General features: G+C 46.2%; 1 protein-coding gene across 1 annotated transcript in view; it reads right to left on the bottom strand.

Annotated features, from left to right (window-relative positions):
* Positions 1-20,146, bottom strand: part of LOC115390724 (mastermind-like protein 3) — a 64,178-nt gene that overhangs the window by 30,062 nt on the left and 13,970 nt on the right. The window lies entirely within an intron of this gene.

Below are 20,146 nucleotides of genomic sequence, written 5' to 3'. Positions count from 1 at the left end.
ACATGACTGAAACAATGTGCGAGATCTGTTCTCATTCCCAACTCTCTGAACATGTTTTTCTTTTGCTACTTGATGTTAAAGATTTATATTTTTTCGGCATAAAGACAACATGAAACACATTCCACAAGAGAAAAGGATTCAGCAAATTTCGACTTAATTAACAACACTTAAAAAGACAAAACACTGTGTTGTCGAATTTATTGCACATTACTGTTTATGTCAGTCTGAGGTAAAAAAATTACCGTGACTTCTTCTTTCTTGTCATGAAACGTATATTACAAAGTAAAACTATAATCAAAATACACCTGTACATACCATCTGAGACCACTAGATGACACTATACTGTATAGCAAATGTATAGATACAGAAAAACCTCCATCACCACTGGATGATGTTTCAACGGAACAGGAATCGCTCTTGCGATTTCATGTTTTGCGTTTACACAACAACGGCAGAGACGCTGAAACGATGTTGCTAGCAGGCCAGGCCCCGAGGGTGGCGCCGTTGGTTGTTGTTGCAATGAAACCACACACATGCGAGCAGCAACAAATACACTTTAGATGTTACCAATCAAGAGAACCCAACATTCTCACGAACAGATGATGAGCTGGACGCCATCAGGACTGAATCTCAGCTATAAACCCAGAACACAGACTGGGAGTGACGCCACTCTGGAGGCCGCCATGTTTGTTATTGTGTGTCTACTCGATCCCGTCTGTTGGGGCTGAGCCTGAGTGTTTTCAGAAGGTTGCGTATTTAGTGGCAACGAACCCAAAACGCCACGAAAGCGTTGCATTTTTGCTTGTTTTCGTCATCAAGCAGCAAGAAAAATGTCTCCACACACGATGAAATGTGCGTCAGGGCGAGCAAAACTCTAGAGGGAGGAAAGAGAGCTACCGTGATGAGGAAAACAGCTGATGCATCATTCTATGACTGAATGACTTGTTTTCTGGAGTATACGGTATTCCTGCTGAATCCAGACGCTAACTGCCTTCAGTTAGCGCTCGAACTGCGTCTGTGACTCGTTGCTTCCTTCATTCTGCAGAACACATTTCGCCACGAGGTGCACCAGAACCAAACCGCTTCTGCAGGCTGTGGTGGAATCGGTGCGGTTTGGAGGAGTTTGCATTTCATCACACACCATCACACACACACACACACACACACCACACACACACACACCTGCTCCAAATCCTGGGCTCTCACTGGTATTCTTCCTGGAAGAGAAGATTTTGAGCAGCGTTCCCAGAAGATGCAGGGATCCAAATTCCTGGTATTTAAACCCGGTGGTTATGAGCAGTGTGTCTGTGCACACAAAGTATGGCGTGCATGTGGCTTTAAGGCTGGGTGTGATGGAAGAAGAAGAGAAAGACGAGCGGTAAAGAGGAAGTGTGTGTGTGTGTGTGTGTGTGTGTGTGTGTGTGTGTGTGTGTGTGTGTGTCAGTCGATGCTGGGAGGTTCATTTGCAGTTTTACTCAAGCAGCGAGATCCGCCACGTGCCGGGAACGTGGCGCTCCACAAAGAATTAGCTTACTGATCTACACACACACACACACACACACACACACACACACACACACACACACACACACACACAGGAGACATGCTGCAGCTAATGGTTACTGGTAGATCCAAGCACGAGTGAAGGGGCGAAATGAAAGAGAGGGGTTAAGTCGCTGAGTATGGAGGGATTTAGACCTCAAACAGTGAGAGGAGAAGGAGGAGCGGGGGGGCTGTGGGGGGGGGGGCTGTGGGGGGTGCAGAGTAGTATGGTGAATGACTCACTGAGCGTGTAAGTGTTTAACTGTGCCGTACTGGTGTTAGTGATAGGGAAACCCACGGGGAAGCGGCGGTGAAGGTAATGCTAGCAGCGCGCCGCTAACGCTCCCGCTCCTCCTCTTGATTCGCTTTGCCTTTCTGCCTCTCTGGTTCCCGCTGAGCCTCGAGAGACGAACGGGGAGACGAACACGCAGTGGAAGGAAGCAGGGATATCCCGGCATCTCATTCCTCACACCCTCCACCCGTCCACCAACAGCTGCTTCTTTAAACGGACGAGATATCCCAGATTATTGACCCCCTCTATTGATATGTTCCACATTCCTTTGTGTGTGTGTGTGTGTGTGTGTGTGTGTGTGTGTGTGCGCGCGCATGTGTGTCCTGTGAGACTAATGTTATGCCTCCAGTTTCTGCTGCAGAGAAATCAATGACAGCCATTCTACCTTAGAAATCCAAGGATGCGGTGGTTAGCAGGACATGTGTGTACGCACGTGTGTGTGTGTGTGTGCAGGTTTACGTTTGTTTATGTTCGCCTCCCGGCAGATTCTCGCACATCCTCCTCACCTCCGCGGCGAAGAAGGCTACCGCGCCGGTTAGCGGCTGAGGCGATAACGCCAGCGCAGCTAATCCCCACCTGCACCGGCGTCTTCGGGGGCTGGAGGTGTCGGCCGGCGCCGCGGTGGGCGGCGGCGTCACGTCCTCCGGCGGACCACCCCGGCCCATTTGTGCCGCGGCGGCTGAGATTGATCGGGGGTGGGCGAGAGCGGCATATTGTAGCGTCGTTAGCCTTGCTCATTGACCATATGGAGATCAATACTTAGAGCGGCCCGAGGACAGTCAGAACAACACACACGCACACACAAACACACACACGTCACGAATGCATACAATCGTTCCTCTATGGACAAACACACACACACACACATACACACAGCCTGTGGTCTAAATAATGTTAATGATTTGACCATTAGCAGGGAGGCATGAATCAGTGGTAATGGCTACAAGAGAGGGCCTGTATTGATAAATTGCAACACATGTTTAAGCAGCTACACACCCAAATACACACAACGCAGAGTGGAAGCAAAACACCATTAGAGCCAGGCATGTGTAAAAAACAGACGGGGAACATCTCCGAGGGCTGCACGGCAGCGTATCGGACAGACTTCACCATGTCAGCGCTCACACGCAGGAGTCCAGCCACTGTCTCGCCGCTCTGGAAACCGAAATGTCAGATTATCGCACCAGAGACTCAAAACGATGGCGCTTTAGGGACGATTAAAGAAAACATATCAACTCTACTACTGAGATAGCCATGTTTTGCGAAGAGACGAACAATAACAACAATGGCGAGCGGCCTCCAGTTTAGCGTGTCTAGATGTTTATAGACGTGCTGCAGCGATTCGTCGACGCAAAAATTGTAAGTGCGGGCGCATCCTGTTATTGTTGTTGTAAATTGCTTGTCTGATAAAAATCACACTCCGGCCGCTTGGTGCTCGTCTGTCACTGCAGCGCACTCCAGGAAGTGCTGGGTACAGTATCACTTGATGTTTACATCCTGCAGGGAAACAGAGAAGAAGAACGCACCAAACATGGTGGAGCAAACAGGCGAAAAGCTCATGTTCCACCGAGTTGCGCTGCGGCACGCCGGGCGCAATGAACAGCCCTCATTCTAGTCTGGGTGTGATTCCACTGGACGCTTTTGGCGTGGAAACGTGAAGTTTCTTGGAACCAAAAAAACGCAAAAAATGGTGCATCTTCACTTGAATCGATGTGTAAACGGGGCCTTGTTCACAACTTCTGTTCCCAACTTGTCCCAAACTGAGTCAGATCAGAGTTTCGTCGACTGGTCGTTAAAATCAGTGAAACCTTCACCGTCTCTGCTTCACACCTGATCTGGCCCCACAGTGGTCATAATGTTCTGGCTGACCAGACACACATCGACTGGCCCGGTTCCCAAACTTCATGAGGCTCGACTAAGTTGACAGTTAATATCATTGCTGTTGAGGTGTATTAAATATGGAGTAGTAATCTGATTACTGTGGGTAACAGACACATAGTGAAGCTCAGGGGAGGAAATGAAAGAAAAGCAGGAAGCGGCTCGTCCAATTTAACGATCAATACCAGCTCTTTATCACTTAGAGGAGCAGCTGCAGCGTTTGATCCGCTCTGAGAGCCAGACATGGACCAGCTGAAGGTCAACATCTGGCCTGGGACCCGGGGGTCTCCAGCTGGAGCGCCCTGGGCCATCGCGGTCTCAGGTGAGTCTCGAGACACGACGGAGGCTATTTCAGTCTCATCTGCATGGAGCGAGACCAGGACGAGACGGAGGGGAGGAGAGGGAAGAACGGAAACTCAGGCGCTAAATTTAGACCGATGCGACATTCCAGAGAAGAATAATACCGTTTCCTCCTCCTCCTCCTTCTGCCTGCTGCTGCTGGAGGAGGAGGAGGAAGACCAGGACAGGACCAGGACCAGACAGGACCAGGACCAGGACCAGGAGAGACAATGAGGATCCACAAGTCTGAAGATCCCCAAAAATCAGAAAGTGAATTTAAAAGAAAGATGATGAAGGATTTAAGATCTGACTGAAAGGAAGCAATGAAACAGATCAGAAAGTTAGAAGGGGGAGGAGGGAGGAGGAGGAGGAGGAGGAGGAGGAGGAGGAGAGAGAGGAGTACAACGACGACGAGGGTGTGTGTGTGTCTCACATGACTACACACAGCTCGGGTGGTGTGACCTACCAGGCTTCTGCTCATAGCCGAACAGCTGGTGAAGGTGTGAGGCAGGAGTGTAACGGGTGTAACACACACCACCTTCGTCTGTCACCGTGTCACGGCGAGCAAAACCACCTGTTCAACTTATACAAACAACTAATCAAACACGTTAAGAAAAGGAATCGCAGCACCTGGAAACTGAAGCGCCTGAAAAGTTCCGGGATTCCAGAGTCAAACTGCTGTGAAACTGTCTGAGCAGAACCTTTAGGCCCCATTTAAATAACAGCTGTGGTCACATGGACCAGAATGAATCCCTTTAAATGCTGATCTGATTAGATTTGCATCATATAAACACTTCAATCTGACCATATTTGAGCCATCTGATTGAAAGTCGTCTGGATGGAAGGAGGCGGTGCAGTCCGGGTTTGGATCGGATCGGAGTGTAGACAGAACACCGGTCTGATTCTACTTTCACCAACAGAAGGTTCTTTCAAGTTGCAATTTCAAAAATAAGCGTAATAACTGGTTAATTCCATTTTCCTGTTGGCAAGCTTCCAGGAAAACCAGTGGAGGAATTCTGTGCACATGAGACCAACATCACAGTGCAACGCATTATGGGACTGATCGACTGAAATTCATCGGGTCTATCTTGGTACATATGAACCTTTTTTTTTTTCATTCAATATTAATTTATTCACAATTCATTAAATGGGCCAAACTGATCCTCTAATTGATTGACAAAAAAAAAAAAAAATTGACCATGAAGCTTTGGCTCTGATGCTTTCCAGAGAAAACACTAAGCTTTTGGTGGCATTTTGTCGTCTGTGCTTCAACCACGTCTACTAGTAAACTCTAAAATGTTGCTCCTGGTCCGGATCCTGGTCCTGATCTGATTCTGGTCTGGATCCTGGCCCTGGTTCTGATCTGATCCTGGTCCTGGTCCTGCGCTCCACATACAATCCAACGGTTCCTGAGTTCCAGATTTGCAACAAATGAGACGATTCGATTTGGCAGTTTGGTGAACCGGTTTGAGATGGACCACTGGACTGATCCGGATCGACTGTTTCCTCCATCCTTCCAGACTTTCTGGATCTCGAGGCTCCGATATAAACTCCCTCATTGAACTCAGAGAGAGAAAAACCAACAATTCTGCTGCTTTTCTCTCCAAGTCTGACTTTCCTTTAACGCTTCGTTCCCTGAACGCCGAGCTGGAATTACCCTGCGAGAGTGGCTCTTAAACACACAGCGTGCAGCGGTGAGCTGACATGAAGATAAAGCAGAGCTAACTCAGCCAGCGAGGAGGTAAACAGACCAGAGAGTGACACGGAGCGGCGGCGGCGGCGGCAGAGGCTGATAACCGGCAGGGAGGAGGCCCTGCAGCTTCAGCAGGAACTGTTTGTGCCCGTCAGGACCGAGGTGACGCTAACCGTCACTGTCAGACCTGCTGGAGGCGCCTTGCAGCACACTGGATATACACACGCTCCGGGTGAACCAGAGGCACCAAACGGCGGCGGTCCCTACCTTTAACAGGTCTCCATGAGCACAAAGCTCAAGCAACCTACCTGAAGGTGTCGAACCAACAACCTCAACAGGCTTCACTCCCGCGTTTACCTCCAAAAACTAAAATTCAAGTTGGTTTCCATTTCCAGACATTCAGGACCTGATCACACAGAGTCACGTTTACATGGACCACGTATAAGCGGATTGCACGTGGAGCGGATTGTAAAATGTGTCATGTAAACAACCGAGTGGATCCGCTTCACTCGGAGCGGATTGTATTTTGGAGCCGATTGTATGAGGTGGTCTACGCCGATCGACAATCCGCTCCGTGTCCCTTATAAACGCGCCTGACAGCGGAGCGGATTGAACTGGGGGAGTGTTTGTTCTGCGCATGCGTGACGTGTGACGTGCCAGAAAACGGGAAGCAGCACAGTCAAAAAACCAGCAGAGAACACTTTTTTAATAAAAAAAAAACCCCGACAGAAAAAACATTGGTGAGGCGAGATGGAACGAAATTGCGCAACAGCGAGTTGTATAAAGAGCTCTATAGGAGAATGCCAGCGATCGCCGGCTGGTGTTATGAATTAAGTGGTTCCCGTGTTAACGAATGATGGCGGAGGTCTGTGTAAACATATTTTGATTTCAGCAGTTGTTAAAGTAAGACTCACAAAAGACTTTAAACGTATACACTCACTGTAACTGTCGATAACCGACGTTCGCCAGAACGACTACATTTTTCAATCATGTATTGGTCACAAGTTAACACGGGCACCAGTTAATTCGAAACATCGACATGCGTTGCAGAGCTCACACCGAGACGTGCCGCTCGGCGCAGCGGTGCTGCAGCCAGGGGAGCAGCTGCTTCTTCAGCAGCGTATCATGGAGATGTTGGGACATTATTTGAGCAGATATCAGCAGATAAAAACTCTCTGCTCGGCGCTGAGGACTGCTGCTGCAGAGAGGAAGACCTGAGAGTTCCTCCAGAGACTTTGTCCTCATGTCGCAGGACGCTGTATAATCCGCTTCACCCAGGGTCCTTGTAAACGAGGATTCATCGTGGATTGCTTTGTATGCAGTACATGTATACACTCCGTTTAATACGATTGTTTACAATCGGAATGAAAAAAAACACCCATGTAAACTGGGCCACTGAAAACACAACTTATTGAAAACACTCGCGGTCCGTCTCCATGGAAACAGGAGAAACACTGTTCACCAAACATAAACGGGATCTAAAGCTACAGTCAGATGAAGACAGTTCACTGTTTGTGTCTCAACATGTTGCTGAAGTGGTTTCAAAATAAAAGCTGCCATTTCAAATCAAGAGCCAGCAGAGATAAAACACGCACACTGTTACACTGCTTCAAGATCTTTAGGTCGCATGTATTTTTCCTTTGGACAGTGAAAGTCACGACATTCAAGAAGATAAAAGAATAATTGTGCAAATACAAAACGTGAACAAATTCAGGCTCTACTGTTGACAACATGTGGACAAATTCATTTACTTTAAGTAAATATATATATTTTGAAAAACTTGTTTGAAAACTTTTGAAAACTGTTCATTATTTGATAGGTAACAATCAGAGGCGGAGCGTGGGTCTCAGTACAGAGGGGGCGGAGCATTCTCGATGGGTCCTTATGACAGTAATTTTACCATTCAAACAATCCCTCATGCTACCATCAAACAACACACTAATGCTCACTTTTATTGAGCCAAGCAAACCTGTATGCCTCAGAAAGCAGAATAAAGTCACAAACAAGTTCACTAACTTGTTCTGAAGAACAAATACACATACGCACGCGCACACACACACACACACACACACACACGCTTCCCCCCCAAATGCAGCCTGACAGGTGTCAATCTCAGAGCGTCCGCTGTCCATGGTGCTGAAAACTCAGATAAAAACTCACTGGCTACATCTGTACCATCTTTGATACAGCTTAAATATAAAATGAACACAGCTGGTCTAAAATTACACAATCTATTCAGATAGATATAGACACAGCTATCTATATCTTTTGTAATTCACTATATTAGATAAAAATAGACTCAGTGATCTCTTGTACACAAGGCACATTCAAGTAGGCAGGTGTTTAAGACCACGGCATTCTGATAAAGATAACATTTTTAAAGGTTTCACTGACTCACCAGTGGCTCCGATGTTAGGTTTTGGGTAGTACTGCTAGCGGCTAGCATAGTGTTTAGCATACTGTTTCATGCTTAATGCCACACAGCCAATCAGTGCTCACTTACAGCTCTGATGCATTCATGGACAGTCGGAATGTAAGAATTGGCAAATTGGAGCCACAATCATATGGTATACCTTCTCGCACACACTGCACATTTTATTATAATAATTTATTTCCGATTAAATGTGAACACATCACATGAAACAGGCCCTATGACCTTGTGGGCCCTGGGTTGACCGCCCCCTTGCCCCCACTCTGGCTCCGCTACAGGTAACAATTGATATATAATAAAACATTTGGTGCCAATCATGATTACATTGCTTTTTCTTAGTGATTTCACTAATCAAGAATGTTAATATGCATACAGTATACACAGTATATATATTTGTTTAATTGTATTGCCTAGGTTTATTATTTCATAATGTAATATGTAAATGAATAGAAATTCTTGAGCAATATTTTAAGCAAATTTCATTGTTATTGAAAGTGTTTTAATAAAATTAATACAAACCAATATTAAGAAATCATCTCAGAAGATTTCATTTAAGAACAAAAGAAAAAAATATTAAATAAATATAAAAATAAGATAAAAACAATATAGATTCTGTTGAAAAGTTCAAATATAAAAATATTTAAAAGAATGAAATTAAATTTAATTTTATATTTGGTGTCCTATTCATTGAAACTATGTTTTTATCAAAATTGTGTTAAAATACAATAATATTAAAAACTAAATACAGAAAAAAAATCTGTAATATGACAGAAATAAATGTAAGTAACAACACCGCCGAAAACTGAATTGAATGAAAACCAGTGATTGGTAAATTCATCTTCTAGTATAAATGTCCATGCGCTGGTTTGAGCGTGCCGACGGTGACGATGTTCATCACGATAACTGTGACGATGTGGTCCAATCCGCGGCGGCGGCGCAGCGCCCGCCCACACCGAGGTCACGCCGAGATTTACCGCCTTATCAATTGGACGGGACAGCTGCCTGTCAGAGCGGAGCGAGGCGAGGCGAGGCGGAGGACGGCGGCCCGATGAACGATGGAGACACGGCCGAGATGGAGGGCTGCGGCGGGCAAGGTCACGTTTCCATGGAGACTCTACGGCGGCGTGACGTCGGAGGCGACTGCTGGGACTTTCTGACACAGACGCACACGTCAAGGTCTCCAGGAGAGAGAGTGAAGGATGGAAAACAAGACAGATCTGCTCTCTGCAGTGATGGAGTGTGTGTGTGTGTGTGTGTGTGTGTGTGTGTGTGTGTGTGTGTGTGTGTGTGTGTGTGTGTGTGTGTGTGTGTGTGTGTGTGTGCGTGTGCACGCGCGCGCTGCAGCCCTCCTCTGCCAGATTACAGAGTGACGTAGTGTTATCATTTCTCTGATAGGAGCTCTGCCACGAGGGGGGGGGGGGCGGAGGAGGGAGAGGACAGAAAGGGGGAGGGGTGACGAGTCTCCATGCTGGAAAAATGGTCTGATAGCCAAGAAAAAGGGAGGGAGGGGGGAGAGAGCGAGGGAGGGGGGAGGAAAAGTGAGGCGGAGAGAGAGCAGAGATAGAGACATAGTGCCACACAAAGGAACAGAGCAGACACAAAGAGAAAGAGGGAGAGAAGGAAGGGGAGACGGCCAAAGGGGGAAGAAACTGAAAGAGGGCGAAGAACGAGGGGAAGAAAGGATGAAAGGCAGAGATGTTGAAAAGAGGAGAGTTCTTTGTGAGGAAGATCAGAGAGCAGAGCCAAAGTTAAAAAACAAGTTTCGAAAAATGGCTGAAGTGGAGAGAGAAAGAGGTAGAGGTGACCGAGAGGTGAGGAGAGGGAATAAGAAGGTGTGTGTGTGTGTGTGTGTGTGTGTGTGTGTGTGTGTGTGTGTGTGTGTGTGTGTGTGTCCACATGGCAGCACCAAGCAAGCAACATTTACAAAGAGGCAGCTGTTCCATTAGCTACTGCCATTGTGTCTAATTACATCCTGGTCTCTTTAGACACACACGCTCACATGCGCGCACACACACACACAGACACACATACACACATACACTCACACAGACACATAAACACATGGCATATGTGCATATAAACACACAACCGCTGCCGATCCAGCCAACCAAGAAATCCCTACCATGCACGCTAACAAGGAAAGGAACTGGGAGCGACAGAGCCACAGTGTGTGTGTGTGTTTATGTGTGTGTGCATGTGTGTTAATCACAGTGTCATGCACACTCCCTTACAGCCCCACCCCCCTTCAGCACAAGGCAGAGAAATGACACTTAAGATCTACGAGTGTCTGTGTGTGTTAGCCAGCATGTTTCTGTTACTCCCTTTCTAACACACACACACACAGACACGCACACAGACAAACACACACACACACACACACACACATGCACACACACACCTCCCCCAGTCGTTGAAGAGAAGAGGATCTGAGGCTTTGTGAAATACCAAACATACCAGAGAAGCCACATGAGAGGAAAAGGCAGCTTTTGAGGAGCCTCAAAAGACACACACACACACACACGCACACACACACACGCTCACAAACACACACACAGCTTGCAGTTGTTGCAGCAATGAGGCTTCACTCACACACACTCCGCACTTGCACGCAAAGCTAACATGATGCAAAAGCAGATCGACAAACAGAATCTCACACACACACACACACACACACACACACACACACACACACACACACGCACGCACACAGACACACACACACACACACACACACACACTCCCTAATCAGCTCAGTGGTGTAGCATTTGGATAAGAAGTGCTCCTAAGACTCCTTGACAATGGTGAGACAGGAGAGCTTACATTGTATTAAACCAGACAAACCGTACACAGGCATCCTTCAGGCTGAGCTGCCGCCATCAGAGGAGCACGGCGGCGGCAGCGGCGGCAAAAAAACAAAAGGAGAGAACCCAACGGAGGAGCGGGCCAATGAGAGGCGCTCTCCGGTAAGTCACGTTAGGTCACTGCTGTTCATCAAACACAGGAAACACAAAGGCTCGGCACCACGTGAGGTCCAGATACCAAAACAAGGGAAGAACACACTCTCCCCGAAAACAGGACACCGTGATACTCCCCACACTCACATACACACACACCGGGGTGTTTCCCTCCGTTCGTGCCCGGGAGGTGGACTTACATTTCCTACATCTGTCCATTAATTTCATCTAATTGTTGTTTGTCTTGGCAGTTTTCCAGATTCACAAGGCGCTCGCACCAGTCAGCCGAAACATTAGAAACACTGCTGTGTAGGCTGGAGTTCCACCTCCAGGAGTCAATCAGCCTCCAGCTTCAGACTTCCATACAGCTGTGAGAGTCTGTTTACACCACGCCTCAAGTGGAAACGCATCGTTTTAGGGTTTCTGTCTCAGGAAAACTACGGACTACAGACGACTGAATCTGGTTTTAACCACATTTCCATTCATGTTCGATCATCTGTGAATTCACCACAGGACTCGTGGCGTGCACGAGGCTGCTGTGCAACACGCCAACATGCACCTGGAGCCGGACCGAGAGGAGGACGAGGACTGGGGCTTCCACTGCTACTGCAGCCCAAAGCCCAAAACCCAACTGGATCAACCGCGACGACGTTGACACCAAAATGATTTCAGACCACAAAGCGCAAAACTGTCTGATTGTTTTAACACAACAACAGTGCTTGAGGCCACCGAAGATGCAGCATTTTGAAAACACCAAGTGAATCAACAGGTAAACAGAGAAAAAACGTTTGAAAAACACCCAGAATCCGACTTCATGTAGACGGGAGAGGTGCTGCTCCTGATCCTGTTCCTGCTATTTATCCTGGTCCTGGTCCTGGTCCAGATTCTCCTGGACTTGGTAGTTTAACTGGAGTCAATCACAGCTACTTTGGGCGAGGGCGGGGTCCACCCTGGACCGGTCGCTGGTCTGTCACAGGGCTGACACATATCGACAAACGACCGTACACTCTCACATTCACATCCGGGGGAAATTTAGACTGACCAATGAACCTGACATGCATGTTTTTGGACTGTGGGAGGAAGCCGGAGTGCCCGGAGGGAACCCACGTATCGTGGATCAACATGCTAACCATTTAGTTTTCTGATTATTCCCTGGAAATGGACATCGTCTTAAAAACTCTACTGTGAAAACATGAAACTTCTCTGAACCAAAAATATAAAAGTGATGTGTTTTCATTTTAAATGTCTAATCTTTGTTCGACATGTTGATGTTGACACGGGTCTCAAGTCTGTCACAGCATCACTCAACAGGCTTGCATGTGGTTTGTTTTCAATCACTGAGTCTTCATTAATGTCTTTAGTCCTTTGAATTTTACACCCGAGCTTCTGCTGGCGTTGAACTGCCAAACCGTCAACGGAGGACCGGAGGAGACGGAGAGACCGGCTCAGAGAGGAGGGAGGAATCAGGCAGGTCACCTCAGCCAGGATGTCATCTGTTCCTCTCAAGCTACGCTTCCAGAGGAGGACGGGGAGGAGTCTGTCTTCTGAGCGATCGGCATTACCGTCGCTCCGAGGGCACGTCGTCCATTACACATCATTAGTTTCCTAAATCGCTATTCATTATCAGAGGGGCGCCCCGTGGTCTGAGCCCACCTCCAGGAGGAAGCGGGACGAGCGAACCGCCGAGTCGGACAAAGACACGCCGACGTCGGGCTGAACGCAACATCCGAAGGGATCCGAGCGTCCAAACACAGCTACTGACCACAGGTTTGGAGGCAGGCTCGGTGAGAGGGTTACACACACACACACACACACACACACACACCATGCTCCTGCCCATCCCCCACCTTGATTTATGAGCTCAACCTGGGAGATTGCTTTCCAGGAGAGAGGGAAACGTATACCAGCTTGGCTTTGGAAAAAAAAGAGAGATACACGCACACACATACACACACACACAATGTCATAAACCCAATGTCTGCCGTCCACGTCAAGGTGAAATTGAGTAGGAAAACAAATAGATTGTGCTGGTAGCGAAGCACTGGTCCGGTGAGCAGTGACTCTGAAATAACTGTCGGACACGCGCAGCAGGATGATTTATTTTTTTCCATCCACCTCCAGCAATCAGCGGCACGATGAGGATGTAGAAGTGGGCCGCTTTGCAGATTGCCCGTGACCTAAAGATGTCACATGGTGTGAGTTTTTCATCTGGTAACCATTTCGTGGCCCGGCGTTTCAGGGCGTCTTCACACCCGGCAGATTCTCTTTCGAGGATTGTTCAGTCTGTAAACTTATCTGAACACCAAATAATCAAACAGAGGTCATTTCAGAAGCAGCTCTAATCTAAATTCACTTCATTCAGATGTTTTATAAAAGTAGTTTGGCAGGACTTGCATGCTTTGGAAAGCTTTCACCGTCTCACATATAATTTGAAAGATCTCAGTGATTGGTTGGTAAGTTGATGCTTTAAAACAGGATGGTTAAATTCCAGTTTGAATCTAGACGTTGTTTCATGGCTCAGTGCTTCATCTTCCCTTTGTGTTCCCATGAGTTCTTCACAAAAACCTCCAGATTCTTCCAACAGTCCACCTAAAGACTTGCTTGTTACTGTGGATTAATCGGTCGTATTTGGAAAAACTGTCGATCAGCTTCCTTCTGTCCAAAGAGACGCTGGTCTCACCAGAGAGACGTCGGTCCGACTCCCGTCTGATCAGTTCCTGTGTTCCTGGAAGGACGACTTACTCCGATACACAACTTTCAAAGAATGTGAGGTCCATCAAAGCAATCATTGAGGAAAGTCTTGTGAATCCGTCACACTTTGTGATCATGCTTCAGTGTTTATCAGTCTTCAGTGATGGAGAAAGAAGAATAGATACTATCTCTGTGTCTTCCTTGAAATAGACTCTTCTGAATAGAGCAGGAATAGAAAACACATGAAAGAAACGGAAAGACGATGATTATGTCTATTATGGCTTTTATCTTTTCCTGGGAAATAAGTTGCAACTTCATTATGAAGACAATCTCTTTAATAACTCTGCTGTGAGTCGATCAGTTCATACTCTAAACAGAAGTCTAAATCAAGAGGAGTGTCACAGAGAGAAAAGTCTAATAACTGAATGTTATAAGATGATCATGTACGCCGATGACACAGTTTTGGTGTTTCTGTTGACTGAAGAGGAGATCGATCATGGCCCCGTACTGCAGCAACACCTCAACACACTCATCAACCACAAACTGAACTAAAGGCCCTCAAAAAGCTGTGTGATCAGGACAGACTGTCACCATCCCATCAGGTTTCAGCAGTCGACATCGCTGTTCTGTTCCTTCTGCCATCGGTCCATTCAATACTTCTAAAGAAGTTTGGATTCGCGTATGTGGTTTCTGTTATTCACGTCCTTCTGCTGGCTGCACCACAGATTGGTCCACGGGGATATCAAAGTTCACTTTGACCTTTTATATTTCACCTAGATTTATGTGTTTAATCACTTTTTTCAATGTTTGCCAAACGTCTGTGCCCATATTTCTTCATGTGTTTGGGTTTGCAGAGTTCAAGTCAAACTTCCCCTTGGGGATGTTCACTATTTATGTACAAAATGCCACCACAACAATCTGACAGGCGCTGCGAGTCGATCAAAGTCTCAAAAGTCCTATTGCAGAAAAATCTTTGTCAAGATGTTGAATCTGTTTACTGTTTCTCACCCAATCTTAAAAACACGTTTGACACCCTGAACTTAAAATGTAAATCAACAATCTTTCTCTACCGATGTGTCAAAATCAGTGGATCTGCTTCTGGTGTGGAAGTGAAGTGGTTTTTCTTCTGGGACCAAAACATGTATGAAATAGTGTGAAATAACTAAAAGATGCAAAATTTAGCCCATTGTGTGCACATGGCAGTGTTTCAGTCAGAAGTTCCATTTCCAGTTCAAATCTGTAAGGATGACGTTGTGACTGAAATGTGTTTTTTGTCATGTGACGCTGTCCAAAAGGACCAAAGGAGACCTAAATGTCCTCGTGTGACGCAAAACCGTGCTGTTAGCCAGCGTTGCAGGTGTCACACGGCTACTGAAGACTGATGGCGGCTCATCCGTGACGCCGTGGCCTCTCGCTGAACGGGAACATGTAACCTCCAACGGCCAGGAATAGTCCTGTGAATGATACCGTCAGCAGGATCTGCGCTCTATTACGGTCCTGGCAGCCAGCGGGCCACCGCTGAGCAGAGTGACACCAGCCGAGCGTGCCGCGGATTAGCCTACATAGCGCTGCAGGTGTTTAAGGATGTAATGCAGGTATTTAGCATTGGAGGATTTGGAGCTGCCCACTAGCTTCACAGCTGTTAAACAGAACCTCGCTGCCTTTAATTCTACCTGAAAAACTCAACGTTACACTCAGATTTCAAGACGCTTTCACACAATCTGGTTCTGGTCTATCTTTAGTCTTGACCATTTGTTTACTGCTAAGACATGAAACAAGAGGCGAGTTCCGGGTCCACCACGGGGACGGCGGACGGCGGGATCCGGCCGAGGCGCTCGGCGCTGGCACGTCATCCATATCTGCTGACAGGAAGGATTCCCGCCGCTAACGATGACGGAGGACAATCTCATCCGCTCGGGGGACTGTGCTGGTGTGTCAGAGTATTCTGGGAAGCTTGGCATTCAGTTTCTGCTGCAGTTTGTAGATTTCCAGTTTACTTTTGTGGGCAGTGGCCTTTTGGGTGCAGGATATGAAAGAAAAAAAACTTCTCACAGGAGTTTAACTACTTTTTCTGCCTGTAGCTCTACTTTTCCTCTGTACAGGGGTTATTCTTTATAGAGATATCTGACATTTATGGTCATTTCCAGGTTTTGTTTTTTTTTTTTTTTTGGTTTCTTCAAAGCTAACTAATATTTAAGGTGAAAATCTTTCCTGCTAAAAATCTAGTTTTTGGCATTACACTTGTATCAGGTGGTGATTATGAGACGAACACGTTTTGAAAGCTTCTAGAAAACATTCAGTGACAATTTTAGAATGTCTTTCAACAGTAAACTGTGAAAATTGATGTAATTTCCTTCAGTGTCATGCTTTCCAACTGATTTTCATGTGTTCAAATTCTCCATTTATAAACCTTTAAATATCTGTGCGTTTCTAAATCACAGTGTTCTTTCTCTCGTCACTAAAGTTCACCTGCAGTGCTTCACAGGAGGAGCCGTTTGTAGATGTACTTTTGGTCGATTTTCTTCATTTTTTTTGTGCTTCTGGCTTCTACACTGCGGCTACCACGCATGAAAAAACGATGAAATGCTCTTTCTAGTTGTTTAAAATTCTGTCATCCTAAACGTGCGGAACACATCTGCATTAATAAACATACATGTTGACATTGTGAAAACGATATGTTTGCAATAAGTCGTGCAGCACTGTGGATTTCATTCAACTCTTGAAGTGAATGGAAAAAAAAAAAAAAAAAACCTCACGTGACCAAAAGGAAAAATAAACGGAACAAAGCCGCCGATTAGCACAACCAAAATTTAGCCACAACAGGCTAACGGAGCTTTTTCCCGCCTGAACGGGACACTTGGAGGAGGAAGACACGGGTATGTACAGGCAGTGTTTACTGTACACACACAGCCCCAGGAGGAAATATGCGAGCATGTACAGTAAACACACACACACACACACACACACACACACACAGGTTTGCTGTTGATGGTGCAGGTAATGCTGTGCTTTCCCAAGCAGTTTGAACTTTGTGAGACTGGCAAACACTCCCGTGTGTGGGGTAAGCAGATTTTCTGCCTTCTTGAGCAAAAAACTACAATAAGGGAGAGTGGGATGGAGAAAGGGGGGAGGAGAAGGGAGGAAGGGAGGGATGAAGTGGATGAAAATGTGTTTCCGTGCCTGCCTTGGATGAAGCGGTGGTGGGGGAGAGGAGAGGGTCAGAAAACATGCGGGGAAGGTGAGATCTGCTCGCTGGCTTTAAACTGCAGTTAATGGGGTTAATTCATAAATGTCTGCAGGAAGATAAAAACTGTTTACGTCATCTGTAATTCTGTTGGATTCAAGTTTTAGTAAAGGAGCGACTATATTTAATATGTAGATGACTGATTAAACAGCTGACTTTATTAATTTCTCTGGAATATGTGCATTTTTAACTCTGAGCTCCAAACAGTGGAAGAAGTCATTGTGTGTGCTTTAGTTTCCGTATCTGAATACAAAGGTGCTGCATAAAAAGTCGACAGTTTGTGAATAAAATACGATAATCTGCGGTACGGCGGGATAATTAAGAGTACACTGGGGGGAAGAGGAGCAGCTTTTCAAGTTCACAAACACAAAAATATCTCAACGTTACCAAAACTTTCAAAAGGAAATGATAAGAAATCATTTCAGCTTGTTTTTTTTTCTTTTTTTTTGTAGTGCATCTCAAAAAGGTCTGACCTCTAATGCATGGGCCCCAGGTTGGAAGCCCAGATTCAGGAGGCACTTCACTGAACGCAAAAAAACTCACAGCAGCGATGAATGATACGGAGAAGCTGAACAGACGTGACTGTTCTTTCATTAGTTGGATTTCACATTTTTTCAGGTGAATTTGTTTTCATTTATGGAATTTAACTTTTATGCTCAGTTTACAAAACAACAACCAGCTGGTAAAAGTCTTATTTTTGGAATTTTATCTAAAAAAAAAAAAATAAAAAAGTTTCAAAAACTCATTTCTTCACAATATTTACCATTTACCTGGCCAGATGGAGCCTGCTGTGGGATGGAACCACCACTCTGGAACCTTCCACTGGTAATGTTGATCTCCTCACATGAGCAGAAAAGCTTTTGAACGGGATCGCAGAATGTTTCAGAAAAGTTGCTGCCTGGAGACGGAGACTGACACATTTAAAAAAAGCTGCCCTCTTGAAGCAGTTTTCTTTGAGTGTTGTTTTTGGAGAATCTTAATGCTGCTGTTGTATAAGAGTAAGAATCCAATGAAAGTTTGCTGTTTTCACTTTGAAATGAACATATGTCGAGACTTTCAACACAATCTGGATGCCTGATTAAGTGAGCCCCAGTCTAATTATGCTGAACATGTGAATCTGTTGGTGTATTAGATATGACCTGCTCCCGTTTGGGAGTTGATTTTCTCGTTGAAAGTCTTCTTTTCTCGTTGAGCCGGTAACCTTTGACCCTGCTGACAGGTTCAGGGTTCCGTGTTTAATCAGCATGCGGAGCAGAGCTGGCCGAGCTGCTCGCGGTTGGATGTGGTAAATGTCGATCTGGCTCAAACACGCCTAGCAAATATCACCTGAGGTCGCTCAACAGTTGCCATGGTAACTCATTTACTGTTAAAAATTCAGCAATGGCAACCGTACTCCAAAATGGTATCAACACCATAACATGATAGTAATGATTCGAGATGGTCCGATACCGATGCCAGGATCGGCTGTCAGGTCCGAAGCTGGATGAGTTCTGGAAATAGAGTTGCCACTAAACCAGAGGAGCCGAACAGTCCTGATGGATCACCTGGAGCCAACAGTCAGACAGGAGCCACGCCGAGCCACACCACGCCACGCCACGCCACGCCACGCCACGCCACGCCACGCCACGCCACGCCACGCCACGCCGCCGCCATCCCGAAAACTCAACAAGCACGTCGTGGTAAGAGGAGAATGAGTCAAAAAGAATGGAAGAGTGGAAATGCCCTCCACACACACACACACACACCTACACACACACACACACACACACACACACACACACACACACACACACACACACACACACACACACACACACACACACACGGTCTCGTATTTCTATCCTTGTGGGGACCTTCCATTGACTCCCATTCATGTCTAGCCCCTAACCCTGACCCTTACCCTAACCCTAACCCACACCACAACAAAGCCTAACCCTAAAGAAATGTTTTTGCACTTTTACTTTTTTCAGTAACAACAACATGGTCAAGAAAACACTGTTTCTCCTACTTAGGACCGGAAAAAGGTCCCCACAAGGCACGTCGTTCCACGTTTTGCTATCCTTGTGGGGACATTTGGCCCCAACAAGGATAGAAATACAAGAACGCACACACACACACACACACACACACACCAGGCAAATGAATTTTGCTGCAGAGTGACATGAACCATGTGAGACTGAAGCTCGGCAACGTCAAATTGAAACTCCGTCTAAAGTGAATTATCTTTGGCCCACTGCTCTGTGGTTTTGTGTGTGTGTGTGTGTGTGTGTGTGTGTGTGTGTGTGTGTGTGTGTGTGTGTGTGTGTGTGTGTGTGTGTGTGTCCTGGAATTAGTGTGGCAGCAGCACATCTTTCCGGGTAGGGGTGTGTGTGTGTTTATTTGTGCAGATGGAGAGGATGCTGGGAAGAATCGGTGATATAACAGTGACGAACGACTCGGGAGGGGAAGGCTAAAACAAACACACAAACTCACGCAAAGCGCGCACACACACACACACACGTTGGTGGTGTGCTGGTGCTACACGTTGGGCCTCTGGCAGCTCTGCTGTTCATCTCCATTCCTTGAAGACCACAGAGCTTCTGTCGACGGTCACTTCATGAGTTCACTGACCTCAGTCAGACTAACGGTTGACGTGAGTCAAGCTTTGACAGCATGTGTTGATATATGCAGATGATGTTCAGTCTTCCTGCTTTGAGCTTCATTCGTAAATGATGGTGTTCTTTGTTTAACTCTAATCTTTATCAGCTATGATCACATTTCTGTAGAGGAGAGGACTCAGAATTGGAAGCCCTCAGGTTTGAATTCCCTGTTGGGAATCAAACATTATGTTGGAGATCAACTTTATCGTCAAAGTGGCTATTGGTGATAATCAACGATTACCAAGGATACTTATTAATTATTAAAAGACTTAGGACCTGATGGACATCAGATAACCTCGGAGCACCACCTGCCAGCAGGAAATGATCGCCAATTTGTTTATATCAGACTCATGAAATAGGTCAACTATTAATTTTGAATTTAGATTCATACTTAAATAATCAACAATTACCAAAGTAAACAGTAAAGACTGTAACATTTCAGA

This window comes from Salarias fasciatus, chromosome 6 (assembly GCF_902148845.1).
Source record: "Salarias fasciatus chromosome 6, fSalaFa1.1, whole genome shotgun sequence".
Lineage (NCBI taxonomy): Eukaryota > Metazoa > Chordata > Actinopteri > Blenniiformes > Blenniidae > Salarias > Salarias fasciatus.
This window is presented reverse-complemented; position numbering and strand designations above follow the sequence as displayed.